Consider the following 15,533-nt stretch of genomic DNA (forward strand, 5'->3'; position numbering starts at 1 on the left):
TACTGCATAGAGAGAGAGAGAATTCGAGCAAAATGTTGGCCTAGTACCCAAGGATTTGACCACGACGTTTACTTCCCTTCAATGAAATTCAGGTCACATCTTCCTGTAGTTTTCTCTATAAGTAATTAAGCTCTTATCTTCAATTTTCAAAGGATCACTGTTTCCTTTTCTACATTTATCCATTTCCTCTTCAATTCATGGTGTGTACTTATCTATTCTTGTATGCATACCATTCGTTTGCGGCATTATCTGCTGTTAGATTTTCCCATTTTTCTTAATCTAACAATCACAGAATCAGCAACATGATAGCAGGCGAACCACACTGAGAGGCAGAGATCTTTTCTCCTGCTGCAAAAGGAGAAGAAGGGCACATTTGAAATGTTCTGCTTCTTAAAGAATTCTATTAAAAAAAAAAAACAACTGCGAAGTTACCGCACTTCTCCCTAGACATCGCAAACTATATAATCTCTAACTTTTCCCAACGTTCAGGCGCATGGGATACAGGAAAACATTGGCCGCCTTCTATTCGTGTTCATAGGTCGTGACTAAGAGAAGTAGATTTTCGAGAAACATTGATGTGGGTGTACTTTTAAGTGGGAGGAATTTCATGTTCCAGTCTCCCTGCCGAACACCTAGAATATTAGAGACTTGGAGAAGTTTGGTGCTTGACTCCTTTTAAGAGAGAACCATGACTCGAGGTCACAGTGTGATACATCCCTGACACGAGCGTGTGATGGAACAGGCATTGAACAGAGGGGAGCAAAACAAGCTGAAGTGAAAAGTTCAAAGGCATGATGGCATTCTTACAAGTGAGGCGATGGAGGGTTATTAAAGGGGAGCTTTTAGAGAGGAGGTGGCTGTGAGCTCAAGCTCTCTCTTGTGCCCATTGTCAGTTATAAGACACACCTGCACATGCACACACACTGCTTACTTATGCTTCATATTGAATCTGTTGAGAAGTATTTACTCTCCTTCGTCAGAATACTGCATTGTGACATATATCTTCAGTTCCTTAGCAACAAACTGTCACATCACCCTTGTGAAACCCCCGTCAGCCCAGAGGAGAGGGACCACTGAATGGTGATGGAGAAAATCCTGATTTCAATCACAAATGTCTATAAGAACTGGGAAGACAATATGAAAAGGCAGGTCAAGGAAGCTGCGTTTGAACAAGTGTTTTTGATTAAGGTTTGTGTCGGCCCAGAAGTCCCTTTAAGTTCCTTTTTATTGAATAATTTCCCTTTGATCCTTGAGTAACTAAAAGAAAACCCGGCGCTTGACATGACTGTGGGACTAGAGCCCTGTTGGAGGATGCCTTTGCCTGACTGCTGGCAGGGGCTCCCACCACACAGGAGCCTCACCCAGCACAGTTGTGAGCATGCTGTTTTCTACACCCGCTCCCTGCCCCCCATCCTGGGGGAGGGAGTATGCAGGACACTCAGCTGTAGCGGTCATTCCAGGTTGTGCTTATTTCTTTGCCTGTCTTTGACTTCACAGACACTTGGCAGGAGACATTGATGACAATGTAAGAAGATGTTGGTTAGCTCAAGAAAATGACCCTGGAAAAAGGGCAGAGGGACCAGACATGGGGAATGGTGATAATTCAATCTCATCTTCTCTCCTGGTTCCATCTGTTAGGAATGATGTAAAAATAATTTTTAGATGCAACCAAATCATCGAATGACACTAAAATTGGGACAAATGAGAGCAAAATTAGAAGGAAAAAAAAATGCATAACTCTTGAGAGAAAGAGAGAGAGAGAGACACCGACCCAAGAAAACAAAGATTATTTAAACAACTCTGCCTGTGTTTTAAAAAACCATATCAGTGCAATTTACCCGAATTCCCAGTTTCCATATTTAAATGTCTGATCAGTCATTCCGTTCCAATATAGACATGATGTTTGAAGGCCACTTTGTGATGGTTTTACCCTGGTTCAGATTATTTGCAATCCAGGGGGAAAATGTGCATTCTGTGCGAAAGCAAACAGAAAACATATCTGAGCACAAATCAAAAGAATGATTACCACACTCTACGCTCTGTACCCATTACTGGGTCCCCAAGGCTCTCGTTCTGTTTGTCTTGGCACTTTTTCTTTAGCTGCCTTTGGTTGGGCTGGGTGGGAAGAACAGCCACCACCGCCACCCACAAAACCCTCCACAGAGAAGGAGGGCAGTGGAAATGGATAACCCGGAAAGCTGTGACATCCTTCAAGGGCTCCGTGCTCTGCACTTCACAGTGGGGGAAGCTGCCTGGGGACAACTCCCAGGGCTCCTATGGAGGTCTCTGCTGAGGTCGTGTCGGGAAGTGCCTGACCATCGGTGGAAGGGGCAACCCTGCTCTCGTTTCATTCTCCCGCAAGCTCTTGTTCAGTGGATAATGAAAAATGACATTTGCACAAAGTGGAGTGAAAAAGCATTGTTTCTATAGCACATTATGCTTTGCACCGCTCGGGAGACAACATTTCATATCCTATAAAAGGAATTATCTATATAACTCACTGTGCATGGTGCAGAAAAGTTGCAATGCATCTTTGAAAGAGCTGTCTCCACATGAGGGGAAACATTTTTGTCTCTATCCCACCCTCCCAACCCCCAGCCCCGATAGAATAGCCTGTGTTTATAAGCCAATCCTCTCGACCCCTTAATGATGACCTAGAGTAAACATCTGACATACACTAGCTTTCAAGCTCTCCTGTGTTTAGGCATGAATTGTTCATTTCTATGCCTTTTGTATTCAGTCTGAAGGAAAGACAAATGATACAAGGGATGATTTACATTATCAATGGAGGCAGAGGTTATGTCTGTGTTTATCTGATCCTCTTTTATTGTATAACAACCGGTGAGATAACCAGCCTGGTGCACAATGACCATTTAGTTTGAGCCACCCACCCACCCACCTCATTTCCACATTGACTTTAATTTTAAAATTTATTAAAAGGACAGGCCCTGGAATTGTGATGCTCCTTTGGTTCAGGCAGGCCTGGGGGACCAGGTTGGGTTTCTCATTTAGCATCAGGCTTCCTCTCCACCTAGCCTGTCAGGGTATTGCCCCTGGGATGTTCCTCTCTAACTGCACTAGGAGGATTGCTACTCAACTCTCTAAGGATGATGTGGGTGCCCAGGTCAGGTGGACTGTCTTCTCAGCAGAGCGTTGGGTATTTGGAACGAATCACCTAGCATGGGAAGAGACCACAAGGAGTGTGCATGAGCCTGGAGAAGAAGTAGGCTTTCTTCTCTTTGGAGTAAGTTTATAAGAAAAATCAAGTCATCTTATGAACCATCAGTCTAGCCAGGAAGAGAACTTCATGAAGCCAACCATAAGCCACCAGGACGACCTGAACCACATTTGAAGAGAATGTCCCAAGACCTAAGAATCACGAAGAATCCCCTCTGGAATGAACTCCTATTCTCAGGTAGTAGGAATTGATCTCTGAAGGAAGACACACTTCTTAGCTGTCTGGGGTGTGTCTGGCTTCAGATGCATCAATCATGCAAGTTGCCTCGACCTTAGCTACAGACATTCCCAGGGAACACAGGAGGAACGGGTGGTGGTTAGGGCAGTCGTGCTGCAAGAAAAGCCCATGGAGATGGAGCAGTGGGCGTGGGGGGTGGGAAGAAGATATGATGGCCCTATATCCTACATATGAGGTCCCAAACCCTCCTGAATCAGCTCAAAGAATGTGGGGGGAAAGTTTCAGTCTGGATCAGATGGAAGAAACACACTCCACCTGGTTGTTGTGACGGATTGCAGCTATAAAACCTGGACAGAGTGGATGAAGACTCTGAAAAGTAAATCGTAGCAAGTAAATTGGGGAAGAAGACCAGAAATTGGAGTACCACGGAATTGGTGGTGAGCTTACCGTTTTTTTTCCCTCTGTTCACCCCCATCCTGAACTCAATGCAGCCAGAAAACTGGAAGTGGCCTCCAGAGAGCAGGCTGGGAGAACTCCAGGAGCGCTCAAGGACTGGGGAAAGAGACTCCTAATTCTCAGAAAGAGTGCAAAAGCCATCATTTCTTTTTTCTTTTCTCTGTTCCCTCACACCCCAGTCCCCAAGCAATCCCTTAATGGCAGCAATGGGAGCAAGGGAAGCAATAAAGAGCAGAAATCAATGAAATTGAAAACAGAAAAACAATGGAGAACATTTTAAAAAGCCAAAAGTTGGTTCTTTGCAAATATCATTAAAATTGATAGGCTTCTAGCAAGATGAAATGAGAGAGGGAGAAAGAGGAGAGAGAGAGGACACAAATTACCAGTACTAAGAATGAAAGAAGATATTGCTATAAATCCCACAGACAATGAAAAAAATCACCAGGGAATACTACAGACAACTCTATGCACATAAATTCAACAACTTTGAAGAACTGTATCATTTTTAAAAAAGCCCAAACTACCAAAACTCACCAAGATAAGCTGAATAGTTCTGTAACTAGTAAGGACACTGGATTTGTGGTTTAGAATCTCCTGAAGAAGAAATCTCCAGGCTCAGATGATTTCACCATTAATTCTTTCAAACATTTAAAGCAATTAGAGTCACTCTGTACAATCTCTTCCAGAAATTAAAGGGGATGGAACACTTTCCAACTCAGCTCGGGAGGCTAATGTTAACCTGGTACCAAACAGGTCCTCTTGTTTCATTGATTTCTGTTCTTATTTTTATTACTTTCTTTTTTCTGCTGGCTTTAAGTTTATTTTGGTCTCCTTTTTTCTATCTTCTTAAAATGGAAGCTGAGATTATTGATGTAAATACTTTCTTCTTTTCTAGCTTTTCCTAATGCTATAAATTTCCCTCTAAACACTGCTTTAATCTGTATCTCAGAAAGATGATACCAAAAAAAAAAAAAAAAAAGAAAGAAAGAAAAGAAAAGAAAACTGCAGATCAATATCCCTTATGAAGGGGATCCCTGAGTGGCTCAGCGGTTTAGCGCCTGCCTTCGGCCCAGGGTGTGATCCTGTAGTCTGGGGATCAAGTCCCACTTCGGGCTCCCTGCATGGAGCCTGCTTCTTCCTCTGCCTGTGTCTCTGTGTCTCTCATGAATAAATAAATCTTTAAAAAAATATATCCCTATGAAGAGACACAAAAACTCTTTAATAAAGTCTTAGCAAGCCAAATCCAGCAATTTATAAAAAAATATTCTACGATGACCAAGTGCAATTCACCATATTAACAGTCTAAGTTAAATGTAGGGGTGCCTGGGTGGCTCAGTTGGTTAAGCCTCTGCCTTTAGCTCAGGTCATGATTCCGGGTTTCTGGGATTGAGCCCCACATTGGGCTCTTTGCTCAGTGGGGAGCCTGCTTCTCCCTCTCCCTCTGCTTGCCACTCCCCCTGCTTGTGTGCTCTCTCTCTCTCTCTCTGTCAAATAAATAAATGAAAATCTTAAAAAGGAATAAAGTTAAATGTATTCATATCATCACCCCACATCCCACTCCTGGGTATTTACCCTAGAGAGGTGAAAATTATGTTCTCATGAAAACCTATCCACGAATGTTTGTAGCAGTTGAGTCCATCACAGGTCCTCCCTGGCCCTATCTCTTTAGGGTTCCCCAGGGCTCCTCTTCCTTCCCTTGCTCCCTGTTCCCAGGCTCATGGTGCCTTCCTGTCCCCCTCCATATCTCTGCCATCACCAGGCTGTGGCCCCTCACCCAGGCCTATCCCTGCCTGAGGCTATGGCTTCCATCTGCAGAAATCCCCTGGGTTTTGCTTCAGTGCATTCAGCAAACCAACAAAAATAAAAAACAGGAGCCATCTTGATTTCTTCCCCCACTCCCCCACCTCTGTGAGTACTGCTGTGAGTACTCATCACACTCCATCTGAGACCTAGTCACCAAGGCCATTGCCGTCCTGGGCCAGAACTACTGAGGCCACTGATATTCCCATGTCCCTGCTTCGACTTAGTCCTTGCTATTGTCTGTTCTCAACCTGGCAATCCATGTTGAGATGTCATGTCATTTTTCTACTTGAAATCCTCAAAGTCTTTCTGATGTGTATGGAATAGCAGGCCTTACTCGGGCCTACATGGGCCTCTGGAACTGGCCCTTGCCTGCTTCCCCAGCCTCGTCTCCTTCCCTCTTTTCCTCCCACACCCAGTGCCAGCCACCGTGACCTTTGCTCTTTCCAGAATATGTCAAGCATATTCCCACTTGAGTGCTATTTTCTCTGCCTGGAACTGGCTTCTCCCAGAGATCTTTATGGTTGCTGCTTCACAGAGTTCAAGACTCAGCCCTAAAGTCACTTCCTCAGAGAGAACTTCTCTGACCTCTTATTTTAAATAAGCCTTCCCCAGCCTTCCAGTCTCTCTCTTTCCCCGTAAACTGATTTATTTTTTCTTAGCACTTAACCACCTTGTGCAAGGCTCTATTATGGATGCTGGCTTTCCATTGCAACATCAAATTCAAACTCCTTACTGTGGCCTACAAGACTGTGACCTGGTTCCTGCCTCCCTCTCCGGCAACATACCCCTTAATTCCGTAGGGACAATTTCCCTTTGCTGCCCTGCTCCCTGCTTGCTCCCCTCCAGTTACACTGACTTTCCTATGTTCCTGGAACATTCTAAGCATGCTTCTACCTCAGGATCTTTGCACTTGTATACCATCTCCCTGAAATGCTGCTTCTCCATATAACTTCCTAAGTGCGGCCTGCTGAAATGTTAATCAGAAACCTTCACTAAGCATTGTATATAAAATAGTAAACCCTTCAACATTTAGTACCCCCCTTACCTGATTTATTTTTCATAGCATTTGTAACTACCTGGTTTATGATATATACATATTTTTTTAGGTATTACCTGTCTTTCATCAGTAGGTTAAGAGAGGGACTTTGTTTTGTTTGCTGTTGTCTTTGTGAGTCTCAACTTTGCTCATACCAATGCCAGTTCGAGGAACATTGGGTGCAGGGAAACATCAGGAGCCTTAGGGGGCCCTGGCAGCTTGGCCATTGTTCCTTGTCTGTCTCTCTCCCCTGGCTGTAAGGTCTATATGGACGATGGCCAAGGACCAGTGCCCAGTGCATAGTGGATGCCTGGGAATAGTTGCAGACTGAATAAACGAGAGAGGACTTTGGTTATTTAAGAAGGATTTTCCAGTTTCTAAGAGAAACTTTCTATGTTCTAAAACCCAAATGCAGAGTCATGGCATAACTTGGGGGTATGAGGTGCCTGGGTGGCTCAGTCAATTGAGCGACTGACTCTTGATTTCAGCTCAGGTCGTGATCTCAGGGTCATGAGATGGAGCCCTGAACCAGGCTCTTCAACTCAGCATGGAGTCTGCTTGAGATTCTCTCTCTCTCTCTCTCCCTTTGCCCCTCCACCCTTACACGTGTGCATGCTCTCTCTCTCAAATAAATAAATCTTTAAAAATAAATCAATTATTAGAGTAGCTAATTTAGAGACCCTTTCTGACATCTTTACATTTGCCCTTGACTGGTAAACACTTTTGATGGCCTTCTTTTGTTCTTATGATAATGATAATGCATCCCTAACATGGCTTCTATGTGCTCCTTGGCCACACGGCCTCCTGAGCTCCTTCCCACATGCTCTGGGCCTCAGCCACACAGTTCATTCCCCCTGTTCATTCCCTCCCTGCCCAATACCTTTGCCCATACTTCTTCCTCCTGCCTGAACACTCTTCCAACCCTCCCTGCCCCGCATGTTCATTCCCTCCCTGCCCAATACCTTTGCCCATACTTCTTCCTCCTGCCTGAACACTCTTCCAACCCTCCACCCTTCCATCCCCTAGCCAGCTCCTCTTCACCTCCCATCTCAGCTCCAGCCTCACCTTCCCTCTCAGTCCCCACCGGTGGCCTGGGCTCCAGGATGTGCTTGCTCTCCTGCACTCCACTGATCGCCGTTGTGGTTTTATGTGTCTATATGATTATTCAGTAAGGGCCCCATGAAGGCAGCACAGTGGCTGCCTTTGCCCCCCTGTTGTATCTCCGGGAAACCAACATGGAATTGACTTTTAAATAAAGATTCTTTGAACGAAAACAATTAATGAAATGAAAGCTAATAACTAACTTTTCTATAGAGTCCCAATTTCAGGAGAAGGCAGTGAAGACAATTATGAAAGCAAAAGGCAAAGTACCCCATCAAGCTCCTAGCCCCATGGTGTACATGGGATGGGGTGGGGACAGGCAGGCTTCAAGGGGCAGAGAGAGGAGAGATGGACTTCAGAACTGTTAACACCTGCCCCTCCGACCTGAGCGGGCTTTCTCATTGTTTGACAGTATAACAGGACCCAATCTTCAATCCAATAATACAGCAGGTGCTCAGACTTTTTTTTCTTTTTACAACATTATGTGGAATTCTCTTTTTGCCTTTCTACTGAAAATCAAAGGATGAGAATAAAGAATAGAAGAGATCAGCTCAACATAAGGTGACCTTCAAGCAGGCAGCTGTGTCCCACTATGAGCTAGCTGGCCTTGTGTGTCAGGTGGGGGAAAAGAGGTTTCTAGAGGCGCAGGTACCTCTCCTTGTCAGGGATGGAATGGAGGGGACTCCACCCTCAATAGGGAATGAGGGGTCTTCTTTTAGTGACCTATAATGGGCCTTTCCACCTGGAACACCCATGCTTTCTGTTCAATCTTGTCCCTTGCCTAACGTTCACTGGGAAGAACTAAATCAGATCCTGTAACTCCTTGGAATTGCATGGGGGATGTTTAAACTTGCTGATGCCTAGGCCCCACCTGTGACCAATTAAATCAGAATATCTGGGGTAGGGTCCAGATGTCAGTATTTTTTAGATGTTCCCTAGATACTTCTGAGGTGTGGCCAGGGTTGGCAACCACGGTAAGGCTCTTAGCGCAGTAGGCTGATTTCTTCCATTCTTCCCTGTTGTTCATTCTGCTGCTTGGCAGGCGGGCTCAGTGATATTGGTGTGTGCGGTAGCAGACTTCTAGGACGGCCACCAGTGACCCTGCCTCGTGGCAGTCCTGCCCCTTGACTGCGGGCTGGGCTCGAACTCAGATCAACTAACCATGTAGAGGAAAATAGCCAACGCAGTCAGGACAGGAGGGTGGGGAAAGTGAAATGAAAAGCCCAGTATTTGGGTGCTCAAACTATGGTAATCAGTGACCTCTGCATCCTCAGGCCCCCCGTCCCCACCCCTGCTCCATCTCTAGCCTCAACCCAGTGGGGTTGTTTCAGGGCTGACGTGGCCCTTGGTGCTCCCAGCATCCTCGATAGAAGCTTTCTTCAAGGCTTCTGGCTCTGCCCTCCTCCTCCTTTTCATTTCATCCTTATCTCCACTCTCTGCTCTGAACTGGGAGCTGGCATCAGGGCCTTTCTCTCGCTCAGCTAGAGAAAAATCCTCCTCCCAAAGTAGAGCCAGTCAGAACAACGCTCTGCACTGTGCAGCCGTAAGATGCTGCTTATCTAGATTGTTATTACGCTCGTTAGTGGGGTGTGAGCTCAAGCACCAGGGCCAAGGTCTCGTTGATGCCCTGGCTCTGGCTGTGGGCTGCCCTGGCAGAACCAGTGTGTGGTTTCTGAGAGGGGAGATCAAGGCTTCCTGACCCCTGGGAATCTTGGCGCTTTGTTAGGGAAATTTGGACGGCCGGGCCCCTGGGTTCCTGATCCCTTAAAATTTCCCCAAGCATCAGAGGAGCTGCTGTGGGGACTCTATTCCATGTCCCCAGTTCCCCCTACCTCAGAGGTGCCAGCAGCCCTTTTGTTGGTTTGGCTCTCCACTTAGATCATTGAAGCGATTTCAGGTCCAACTGGGCAACGCTCAGCATTTCATTTATGTCTTGGCAAGGTTACCATGTTATTACTTAACTGTGCTGCTGCTACTCAATAAGTGGGAACTGATTGAAATAACCACAGGAGTTGCTGGATTCCCCTAATTTTAGCACAGAGTTAAAGCTCACTCCCACAGTTGGAAGTTAAAATAGGCTCCCAGCCCACAGAAATGCCCACCCACCACACTTAATTGTCACACCACTGATGCCTGTCATGGAAGGAGACGTGGAAGTCTGCAGAACATTCTTAGAAGCAAGGTTCTTTCCCTTGGCAGATGCCTGAGGTCATTTTGGCTGGGCCTCATTTCTTTCAGACCCTCTGCCTGTGGAAATTTGCATGGCTGCTTTAGATAACTCCTGTTTCCTTCCCTGATTTGTTTAAAAGGCAGTCCAAGCACAGGGTATGCAGTAGAGCAAGGAGAGAGAACAGAAACTTCTGTTTGGGGAGGGGAGGGTGCCTCTTTCAATGACTCATCCCTAGGAATTCAGATGTGTGGAGGGCTGTGACCTGAGCAATCAGGGCAATTTGGAAAGCAGAGTGATGATATCTAATCCAGGCCGATGTCCTTTCTCCTGGTGTCACAGCAATCAACTGCCACCCAAATGCCCCAACTCGCAGAAAAATTTGGATTAAGTGGCCCCTCGTGTAACTCCTATCTTAAGTCACAGTCTGCCCTTCACATGTTAGCACAGCAGAGCTCATCAGACTGTCAAAGGCAAAGTAAAGGACTAGAGTGGGGAGGCTTTGAGAAAGAGAAAGGCTTTATTCATGACATATTTGCTGAGAGAACCCTGGGCAGCTCCCAGAGTTATATCAAGTCTTCTTGGCCAGCCTTGATCACTTCACGACTACCCTCTCCATCGTCATGGCCCCTCAGCTGGACCATGCGGGAGCCTCCCAACACCCACATTGGTCATTAGTGTCACATTAACTGTCTTTAAAGACACCTTTCCCCCTGCCATTCTCCTTTCTGTTGCCTGTAGGATCAAGTCCAAATCTTTCATTGAAGTAACTGGTTCCTAAAGACATGCTGCCTTTGTGAAAACTTTTTCCAATCAGCCTCACCATTTCCTTAGCACACCCACTTGAACTTATTTTGAACACCTGTTTGAATTTGCACTCCTCAAATGCCATGTCTTCCCTCCTCTTGCCCACATCGCTCGGCCCCATCGGACCTTCCTGTCTGTACGAGGCTCAGCTCACCTCTGCTCCTCTAGGGAGCAACATGCAGGGATCTCTCCACTTTTGGATTTCCCCCAAGTACTTTTTGCACCATTATCATGCTGGTATTTCTTTTTCCAACTGGACTCCTTGAGTGTCCTAACCCTTGTAACTATTTGCTAATGGATTGTTATCATCAGTATTTTGGGCACTCAGAAGGGGTAAGAGAACATGGATCCAGGAAAAGACAAGGGAAACACAAAGGGATGGAGAATTTTATCTAAAATGTGATGCTTTCATTGTTAGCTGAGTGCTCTCGAAAATCTTTAAAAATTCCCACTTTGCCATGTGACAGAGGTCTGCTGCTGGGGTACTGGGGACACTTGCACATGGAGTCAGTCCTTGCCTTTCAGGAGGTGACCATGGCATGAAAGAGACTTGCGCTGGTTCATCTTTTTCCTTAAAACTGCAAGGAAATCAAGTCCGTGACCATACTGACTCACACGTGTAGCAAATCAGGCCAAGCTCAGGACTAAATGATGAAAATGAAAATTAATCAGGGACTCCCATGGGTCTCACATATGGCAGTTTTGAATCTTTTTTTTTTTTTCACTCATAATTGTTTTCTTACTCATTTTCTTTGGTTGAATACACAACCACAAAAAAAAAAAAAAATCCATGAGGCGGTGGTGGTGATAGAAATGAATAAACCCATGGAAACAGTGAAATATCTACAGACCTAAGATTAGGAAGGAAGGAAACAAAGGCAATTTCAGCATCTCTGCGAGGCATGCACACCTTTCCTTGCCAAGACCCCTAGATCCGGTTGTGAGACTAGGTGCCAGGTGCTTCCTTGACTCACTCAGAAAGCAGGCCGTGGACCTCTGGTGCTGTTGAGGTGAGTTATATCTGGCACACAAACACCATATCCTGCTCCTCCTTTCTGTCCTTCCCAGAAGCGATGAAAATGAGCAAGTAGTTGAGAAAAGAGAGAGATGGCTTGGTGCCTCTTCTTAATTCACAGGGATTCAAAATCAAAACACTTCATGGTGTTATAACGTAGGGTTATGTCCCCTTTATTGAATTTTTGTGGTAAACTAAACCACAATAGAAAAGAAGCAATCATAAAGAACATCCTGCCTCAGAACATCATCTTCCCTGGTGGAGCATCACCACTTTAATGCATCGAACCCTTTTCTTTTCACGTTAGTTAACAAACAGCATTAAGCGTGACTCAAGTCAGATTTTGAAAACTTGTCTGGTACCTTTCATTAAGAATTGAAAGCTGTGGAGGACTGTTGCTCCAGGAAACTTTGCTTGACATTTTAATAGTATTACCTCAGCAAGAGCAGAGAACATCCACGAACTTAGATTTGAACAAGGTAAATCACGAATTCATCCCCAAACTGCCTTCTTTTGAGTGATGGGGTGGTTTTTACATGAAATGTCAATGTAGCTTCTCCACTTGACATAAAAGTCCTAATTAAAAAAAAAAAAAAAAACCCTAAACTGCTGCTCAATTTTTTTTTTTTTTTAATCAAGCAATTTCTGTTTTATCTTAAGTGCTTTTTGGAAGAGACTATCAGGAAAGGACTGGAAAGTAGTTATCATGACTAAATCAGCTCCTAGGGGGTGGGGTAATCAACATTGGCAGTGAGGGACCTCAGAGCCCCGGGGACCTCTCAGATGAATCAGATTCCTTCAGTTGTTGGACACGGCCCTCTGGAAGGCACACTATGAGTTAACATGCACCAGAACAGCTCGAATGTACTACCAGCTGGTAGTTTACTCTTGTACTGGAAGGCTGCTTTTCTTACACACAATTCTTTGTTGTGCTAAAGAGGCATAAATGTATAAAAGCCTAAAAGTAAGCCTTCAGTTTCTTTATGCCTGGCAAAATTGTCAGCACAATGTGCCTCGAGAACGTATCCACCATGCTTGCCTTGCAGGGTCGTTGTGAAAGAATTAGATCCTATGTAAGAGTCACCCCATACACGTTACAGTCTATAAAGGACTGACTTATCCATTTTCTCAGTTGAACCTCACAACATCAGTGGGAGGCAGGGAAGGCAGATATTATTATCTCCTGAGAGGGGGTGACCCTGCTGCTGCAGCATATGTGTGGCTTTTGCTGTAGAAAGACTGTTTATCGGTTGTATTTTCAAGTATTTTATATTGTACAGGGGTGTTTATTGCAGCAGTGTTTATAACAGGGAAAAATTGGAACCTACCTGAATGTTCATCAACAGGGGCCTGATTAAAATATAGCAGCGCCCCTACGCGGGATACTATGCAGCTGTGAGGAATTTTGAGTTAGAGGTTTTAGAAGTAACTTCATTAGTGTTGAAGTTTGTTCATTTATTTATTTTCAAGATTTTATTTACTTATTTGAGAGACAGAGAGTACCAGTGAGGGAAGGGACAGAGAGGGAGGGGGGAGAAGCAAGTTCCCCGATGAGCAGGGAGCCCAATGCAGGACTCGATCCCAGGACCCTAGGATGATGACCAGGGCCGAACGCAGACACTTAACTGACTGAGCCACCCAGGAGCCCCTGACGTATATTTCCTGGGCAAGAAAATTATTCACTATTTGTTTGAGCCAGTAAAACAATGCAGGATGATCCCTTTCTGATAAGGAAAACTGTGCGTGCTACACGGTGCTTCTGTGTGCTGAGAGTGTGCGTGGTATTTGTTTCCTTATGCTCATCGATCATTTTGAAATTTTAATGTTACTCAACATTGACAAGTCAACATTTTCACTCGGCTTAGCTTTGGGGATGACAATGGGACAGGTAAGGCCCTAACCTTGACCTTCCTGGGTAGAGCGATCCCCTTGCGTGTGAGTGTAGCAGCCGTGGGCCTGGCTGGGACCTGAGTTGGACCCGCCGGTGGAAAGGCGGAGCATGAGTTAAGGCACAGTTGACAGGGGTGTGGAATGGGGAAGGGCAGCAGAGAGAGGTGGGGGCACCCCTAGGAGCAACGGGAAGCCACTCCCCGGAGCCAAGGGGCAGGTGCTGTGGAGGAGGGATCCCCTCGGCCGAAGCTGCCGTGGCCAAGGGTCACAGCCCCTGTCAGAAACCGGGGAAGCAGGGAGGAAATACTCTGACCCCTTTTCTCCTGCCTTCTTTTTTTCCCTGCTGCTGCCTCCCGTTGCCCAAGCCCAACAGGAAGGAGGGAGTCAAGGAGAACAGTTCACAGGGGTCAGTGCACACAGATGGGGCAGAGGAGAGAGGAAGCGGGTCTGGTGATGGGGGCACCTGGCCCACGCAGGGGGTGGAGGCCCCAGTGGCAGCCCCCTGGAGAGAAGGGATGTCTCCTCCAGAACGGAAAGCAAGAGCCTGTTGGGGCACTAGGAGGTGAGTGACCTGGTTTTTCTGCTTGTGCTCAGAGCTTCAGGAGCATGGGGATGGGATCACAGGTCACCTGGCCCGAAGGGAGCATGGAAATTCTTTGTGGACTGTTCCAGAGAGAGAAAGAGAGAGAGAGAGAGTTGTGCATCTCTCCCTGTTGCCCCCACTGCCGGGGAAAAGTAGACCCACGTCACCCCCACTGTCCCAGGCTGGCCCCTGCTGTCCCAGCTCTACGCCCCAGCCCACAGCAGAATAGCAGCGCCTCACACTTAAGGGGCAGGCAGCTGGCACAGTGTGCTCTCAGCCCTCCTCCTGATGAACTCACTTCCATCCCTCAGCGAACCCTGTGAGGGAGGCGATGTTTGCCTCCTAATCCAGTGGCTAAGAGCAGCACCGTGGAGCAGACTGTTGGGTTTGAGTCCTGCCCCTGCCATTCCCCAGCTGTGTGACTCTCTTCTCCTCTGTAAAATGGGGACAAGAATAGTGTATGGTTCAAGGGATCATTAGGAGGAAGACGTGAGTACATGTATGAGTCAAGAGTTCTGAACCGGGCTGGGCATATCGCAATGTCCTTAGTTCCCACATAAGGAAACTGAGGCACAGAGATGTAGTTGCCTCAAGTCACAGAGCTGATAAGCAGCAGAGCTGGGACTCTGACCAGGAAGTGGGGTTCCAGTGTGACACAAAAGGGCCACTCTTTCCCTCCCTGCCGCTCTGAAGCCAAGGGGATCACCTCCTCAGGTTTGAAGTGGGTCCACACTCTCTGCCTGTGCAAGATGCAAAACAAGTCCCTCACATTTCGGGACACTCTCGCCACCGTGCAGGTAACAGTCTGCAGTCTGCAGAAATCTCATCCACCTTTCAAATCTCACTTCCTCCTGGCTCACTTCCTGCAGGTGTGTGGACCCCCCCCCCCCCCCCCCCACCCCTCACCCCCGCCCCGACAGCAGGCATCTGGCAGATAGGGGTGAGTGAGTGGCTGCTTCGCAGTCTCACATTCCTGGAAATCAGAAGAAAGAGCAGAGTTGTGAGAATCTGAGGGTCCAGGTCCACCCGGGGTGGGGGGGTGGCGTCCTCAGTTTCCAAAATGTGCATTCTGGAGAGCCATGGCAACTATGCGTTCCAGTTCAGCTCCCTGCTCTGGGCTGATGGAGAGGATGCGGACAGGCTCCCTCCTTGGACAGAAGATGTCAGGGCACTGCCGTCAGTTTAGCCACTCACCTGAGAAGGGTCAGGAGCAGTCAGGGAGGGCCATGAGGAAAAGCCAGCACCAAATGTTGAGGTAAC

At 46.7% G+C, this 15,533-nt stretch overlaps 2 long non-coding RNA genes across 2 annotated transcripts in view; both read left to right on the forward strand.

Moving 5' to 3' along the window:
- Positions 1–15,533, forward strand: part of LOC140597948 (uncharacterized) — a 174,728-nt gene that overhangs the window by 25,274 nt on the left and 133,921 nt on the right. The gene's annotated exons all lie outside the window — the stretch shown is intronic.
- LOC140597949 (uncharacterized) overlaps positions 14,121–15,533 on the forward strand; it is a 40,798-nt gene continuing 39,385 nt past the window's right edge. Inside the window, exon 1 of the long non-coding RNA XR_012000023.1 lies at positions 14,121–14,252. This is a non-coding gene — a long non-coding RNA (uncharacterized lncRNA). The remainder of the gene's footprint in view (positions 14,253–15,533) is intronic.

This window comes from Vulpes vulpes, chromosome 2 (genome assembly GCF_048418805.1).
Source record: "Vulpes vulpes isolate BD-2025 chromosome 2, VulVul3, whole genome shotgun sequence".
Lineage (NCBI taxonomy): Eukaryota > Metazoa > Chordata > Mammalia > Carnivora > Canidae > Vulpes > Vulpes vulpes.